Source organism: Neomonachus schauinslandi, chromosome 8 (genome assembly GCF_002201575.2).
Source record: "Neomonachus schauinslandi chromosome 8, ASM220157v2, whole genome shotgun sequence".
Lineage (NCBI taxonomy): Eukaryota > Metazoa > Chordata > Mammalia > Carnivora > Phocidae > Neomonachus > Neomonachus schauinslandi.
The window spans coordinates 113333527-113340193 of NC_058410.1; positions in this window are offsets into that span (position 1 = coordinate 113333527).

Below are 6667 nucleotides of genomic sequence, written 5' to 3' on the forward strand. Positions count from 1 at the left end.
CCTTCGGCTCAGGTCATGGTCCCAGGGTCCTGGGATCGAGCCCCGCATCGGGCTCCCTGCTCCGCAGGAAGCCTGCTTCTCCCTCTCCCACTCCCCCTGCTTGCGTTCCCTCTCTCGCTGTGTCTCTCTCTGCCAAATAAATAAATAAAATCTTAACAAACAAACAAACAAACAAAAACCGTGCCCTTTTCGCGGAACTGAAGTGAAACCGAAAGGAGGAGGGGTGAGAGGAACACCTGGCCTGGGCCAGGGCTCGGCGGGGCAGGGGGCACATTTCCGTCGGGGACAACTGAGGGGGCAACTGAGCCCCGGGGCTTCACCACCCACAACAGAAGGAAGGCTGGGCTGGGAGCCGGAGCCCATTTCAGTGCTTTAGGGGGCTGAGCGTAATGCAGCACTTAGCTCAGACGGGGCTGCACTGGCCCACTGAGCTCCCAAACGTCTCCGCTTTTGCTCAGTTGCATGAACGCCGTGTGGCCCTGCTGACGGGCGACGCCTTCTACGGGCAGTTGTAAAGGCCTTTGATGACAATAAACGATGCGATTGGGTAATAAACATAATGAAAACATGCACTTTGGTACACAGACTCTTTTAGGATATGATGTCCACGGCGCAAAACACTTGGAGAGAGTTGTTTTTTTCTTTTTATTGTTGTTGCTTTTGTGTAGGGGTGTTTCAGGGAGGCTCATGCAGAACTGAACTGGGAAGTTCAGTTTTTTTTTTTTTTTTTACTTCCGGGCAAAGACAATTCAAGGTCACTCCCAAATGCAAAGACAAGCAGAATGAAGAAATGAGGCTCCTCCTGCCAGGTGGCTTCTCAGTTTGTCGTCCCAGGAATCTGGAATGAAATTTAGGAGGGCTGCATCCCCTCCAATCCCAGGGACAGGCCTAGCAAGCCCTGAGTCCCGTTAATAAATCCTCCCTTTAACAGTGGCCTCTCTGGAGCCTGCTGGTGCCTGGCCGGGCGCAGAGGCCGCGCCGAGCTCTCACAAACTAATGCAGGTCCTTGTGAAACTGTTAGGGCATCTATTCTGTCCTCACTGCCCAGGATTCTGGGGACACTCGGGCTGTGGGCTTCTCCCCTTGAAAGGCCTGCAGTTTAAAGATATGTCCACCAGGTGGCGCAAAGCCTCCTTTTCGTGCGGCTGTTGAGCCCACTGTCTGCGGACAGTGTCTGTTCTGTGTGGGGGCGAGTCGGCCTTCTCTTACTAGGATGTAAATACAAATCTCCAACCCAGGCATACCCGGTAAGTAGACATCCAGCCCCTGCTTAAACACCTCCGGGGACGGGGAGCTCACCACCTCTGGGGACAGGGTAAGTAGCCGGATGGGGGTGGGGGGGAGGGGTGAAATTGAGGGCACCAAAAAAGCCACCTGTTCAGTGATAATGTCACTCTTCCTTTCCCAACCCTCAGGCCGCTGGCTCTTTGTTACGAATAATTTATTATCTCCATCTCTTATCACCTTATCCCTGAGTGGTTTATCAAGTTTCTGAACAGTGGCTCAGACAAGATTTTTCAGAGTCTGGGACACAGGCCAGGGGCATGTCAAAAGCCTCTCTCCCTGCACCCCACCCCCATCCCGGGACCTGGATTAGGAATCCGAAGAGAGACTACCTGAGTTCCCTCGTGGCTTTAGTGAAGTCAGCCTTCTGGGCCTCAGTTTCCACATCTGTAAAGTGACTAGCAGCATCCTTTACCCTGCTTGCCACATTAAGTTGTTGAGAAATTGCTGATGAAATGATGTATTTGTTTATTTAACAGATATTTACTGAGCACCTACTATAAGGTAGGCACTGTTCTGGAAACTAGGGAAGATTTAAGTAAACAAGAAATAGTGCATCTGATGTCAGGTGGTGTGGTAAGTGCCTTGAAGGAAGATACAATGGAGTCAAGTGACATGGCTGGGGGGGAGGGGGAGATTCTAAATTGAGCTGCCAGAGATGTGATAAGCATGTGAAAGCAGGAGCGAGTCATCTTCACTGACAGCCATTTCCCCCTGTAGTCTGTCTGTCTCCCTTCTCTTTGGCCTGTAGTTCCCACTGTGAAAGTGAGACAGACACCATTTCTGAGTATTGAGATAGACAGTTGTTAGTTTCTGTTACGTGCAATCAGACGCAATCCTAGTAGATATGAATGATGCAGGCGGAAAGGCTGGGAGGAGAAGACCAAACTGACCCAGAGCTACTCCTCTCTAGTCCCCTCTTTTCCCCATGGGGGAACCACAAACTAAGGCCGATGAGATCATAAATTCTCCTGAACAGGCTTCAACTCACCAGGTCAGGCCCATCTACACATCTCAACTCAAGAAAGCACTGTGTGTTGGTGAAAGTTCTCTGGCTGGAAAGCCCCAGAGTTCTAAATGTGGCTCTTGAAATCCCAGCAATTCTTATCAGGAGATTTCCCTTCAGTCACAGACTCCGGCTAGTGACATGCTCAGGTTCCCAACCTGTGATCTGGGATGAGTCTGCCTGTCAGATTATCAGGGAGCAGATGTCTGGGGGTGGCTGCACCTGGTGAGTAAATCTCCAGAGAGATTCTGAAGCAGCTGACAAAGCACCTTTCTCCCAACCATCCCTTATGAGGATCACGATCAGACTCTGTTTTAGGGACGGGACAACTTAAGATCAGAGATATCAAGGGGAGCCCGAGGGTCTGGGAACCTGGCTTTCATTCAGGGCCCTTTCCAAGCTTTGGAACAGACCATCCCAACTCCAGCCTCACACAAACTCTAAAGTGATTTGCAATGAAGTTATGTTTTCCTGGCTGAAGTGTCACCAAATCGGTTCTCGATCAGCCACAAAAAGAGAAAAGGACCTTAGACAAAGCAGAAGATCTGAACTAGAGCCAGCAGCAGAAGGTCCCCAAAGAAATAGCAGAAACGAAAGCTTGGCGGCTCAACCTCATCTTTACTTTCAGCCAGATGAAGTGCCTTTCTGATAATGCAAGGTCATTCATTTGACTTTGTAGTGCATTGGACATGCCCAGATCAAAATCCAGTTCATAGGTTAGATGGGGCAGGGGAGGAGACATCCATCATTTTTGCCCACATTCCATTGCCAGAACTCAGGCAGGCAGCATATAGATGTGTTCCTTAGCTCCTTCTGAATGCCTTTCCACCCTTATTCATTCCATTCTCCAGCCTTCCTTATCCTGCTCCGTGGCCAGGAGGCTGACCTGTATGGATGGCACCAGTGGCTCCTTTGTCCTCTGCTTGTAGTTGGGTTGGGTCAAGGAAGCCACTGGAAGGAAAACTGGAGAATGTGGTCTAGGTCTGTGTTTCTCCCGATCCCTCCTTGACTGGGGACTTTCCCCCAGTCCCAAGCAGGTCCATAGGTTGGCTATGTTTTTCTACTAAAGGCCACGTTTCTGTCACTGCCCTCTCCATACGGTCACTCCCTTCAAGTTTTGTTCCTGTTCATTCCACTTGTCCTTTTAGACTGAGGGATGGTAACCACTGCCCATTGGCAGCCCCAGGAAACCGCACCAACATTTGCTGTTTTCCCTACACCTTGTGTGCATCCTTATAAATGGTCTCGTTATTTAACCTTCCACAATTGTCCAGTGCAGGTGGAAGGGACTCTCTGGTGGACAGTTGTCTCTGCCCCATCCACTCTGACCTCTATGCTTCTTGGCTTTTCTGCATGGGCTATCAGAGGGTAATGCCTCTTTCCTGCACCCCAGCTTCCTCATCTGTAAAATGAGTGGGCTGAGCAGGAAATCTATTCAACTGACATTTGGTAGCCCCTCCAGCTGCAAATGGTATCTTGGTTGTCCCGAGCTACCTGGCTCCTTGCCTATGAACCCAAATGCAGGTTTCTCCTTCGGGCTCCAAAATAAAAGTAATCTCATAATGTATCACCTGCCACATATCTTCTCCTAACTTCCTCTTGTAGATTCAATTGTGCCTTTCCCCAAGCCCCGTCAAATTCACCTCTTGAAGCCCTGAGCCCCAGCACCTCGGAATGTGACTATATTTGGAGATAGAGCCTTTAAAGAGGTAATTAAAGTAAAATGAGGCTATTGAGGTGGGCCCTAATCCAATCTGACTGGTGTCTTTCCAAGAAGAAGAGATTAGGACACACAGAGAGACACCAGGAATGTGTGCACACAGGGGAGAGATCCTGTGAGGACACAGCGAGAAGGCAGCCATCTGTAAGTCTGTGGTACTTGGTGATGGCAGATCTTAGAAAACGAATACATGTCCTACCTTGGGTTCTAGCCCTTGAAGGCTTCTCTGTGTTATGGCTCAATACTTTGATAACTTAACCTGCGATGATGATTCAGTGGAGGTCAGAGAGTCCCTCAAATTTCCCTCAATAACACATCTCTACTTGAAGCATGACCCTTCATAAGACAATACCCCAAAGAGATTGGCAATGAGATAATGCAGGTTAGCCGAGCACCCCTCTTGTCATCCTCCTGGTAATAACTGGTTTTGCTTCTGGGAACAGCTTCTCTCCTGCTCCATCACAGTCTCCTGCCCCTGACAATGGGGAAAGGCCTGCAACCCAAGTGGGGCCATTGAGAGAAGCTCATTCCCCTGACCACAGTGATTGTTCCAGAGAAGGCATGTGACCCAGGACAGGCCAATCAGAGTCCTTCCCTGGCATTTTTCTGACTGGACCTGGCAGGGAGGTTACCCCCAAGCTGTTGGTGATCACGCCCTCCACCATGATGATATGACAGAGAAGCAGGAAGGTGAGGGGAAGTCCTGACTGGGCCTGCTGTCCATTTGCAATCCTTGGGAGTTCTGAGCTGTCCTGATCCCTGAAGATCTTCCTTCAATTCTTTGACAACCCCGATAGCTTCCTAACAAATCTCCTTTCACTTAAGTTGGTTTGAGTTGGGGTTTCTGTCTTATACAATTAAGAATGCTCTGACTCTATTTTGAGGAGGTACAGTCCTTGCCAAAAAATGTTTGGCATTCTTCAAGTTTGCTTCCAGGCCTGCCACTTGTCTCTCTCTCCTAGAAGGTAGTTCCCTATCACCAGAGGTTTTCGGGCAGAGAGGGGGTGTCCTTTGTCTGGGTTGAATCAGAGGGAATTGTTGCTTTGGAGCTCAGGAGGTTTAACTGGGTGGCATCAAATATTCTCAGTAAAAGTCACTGATTCCATTGTGTACAGTCTCCTCCTGCCAGGGATTAGAGAGGCCCACTGTTTGAACACAGCTCTACTTTTCTCTCAAACTCATACATCGAGAGTTTATGAGCATCAGTGTAATACACTCTATTAATAAAAATGGAAGAAAAAGCCCATATCATCATCTCAACAGACACAGAAGAATCATTTGGCAAAATCGACCACTCTTTCATGATAAACATACTCATATCTTGGAGTAGAATTGAACCTCTCCAACCTGATAAAGGTCATTTATGAAAACCTTGCTGCTATATCACACTTAATGGTAAAAGATTAGATGCTTTCCGCCTAATGTCAGGAGATTCTAGCCAGGGAAATTAGTCAAGAAAAAGAAATAAAAGACATTCACATTGGAAAGGGAGAAGTAAAACTATGTCTGTTCAGAGATGTTATGATATTGTATACTGAAAAGGCCCAAGGAAAAAAATCGATTAGAATGAATAAGTGAGTTGAACAAGGTTGTAGGATACGAGACCAATCCATAAAAGTCAGCTGTATTTCTATACACTAACAATGAACAGTCTGAAAATGAAATTTGAAAACAATCCTATTTACAGTAGCATCAGAAAGAATAAAATACTTAGGATTATATTCACAAAACTACAAATCATTGCTGAAAGAAATTAAAGAGGCTCTAAATACATGGGCAGACATTCCATGTTCCTGGATCGGAAGACTTACTATGTTAAGATGGCAGTACTTCTCTAATTGACCTACAGATCCAGTGCAATCCCTCTGAAAATTCCAACTTTTTTTTTTTTTACAGAAACAGATAAGCTGTTAGTAATATTTATATGGAACTGCAAGAGACCCTGAATAGCCAAAACGATAGCCAGAGTAATCTTGAAAAGAAAAACAAAGTTGAGGGACCCATGTTTCCCAATTTAAAACTTACTACAAAGCTACAGTAACCAGAACAGTGTGTACTGGCATAAGATAGACATGTAGATCAGTGAAATAAGATTGAGAATCCTGAAATAAATCCACACATCCATGACAATTGATTGTTGATAAGGGTGCCAAGACTATTTAGTGGGGAAAGAATAGGTTCCTCAACAAATGGCATTGAGACAACTGGGTATCCACATGCAAAAAAATGAGGTTGTAACCTTATCTCACACCAATGTATAAAATTTTTTTTTTAAAGATTTTATTTATTTATTTGACAGAGAGATAGAGAGCACAAGTAGGCAGAGAGAGAGGGAGAAGCAGACTCTCCACTGAGCAGGGAGCCTGACGTGGGGCTCGATCCCAGGACCCCGGGATCATGACCTGAGCTGAAGGCAGCCGCTTAACTGACTGAGCCACCCAGGCGCCCCTCAATGTACAAAATTTAACACCAAATTCAACTCAATACAAAAATTAACTCAAAATGAATCAAAGACATACATATAAGAGCTAAAACTGTAAAACCTTTGGAAGAAAACATAGGAGTAAATCTTCTTGACTTGGATTAGGTAACAGTTTCTTTTTTTGTTTGAAGATTTTATTTATCTATTGTCAGAGAGAGAGAGAGAGAGTGCACAA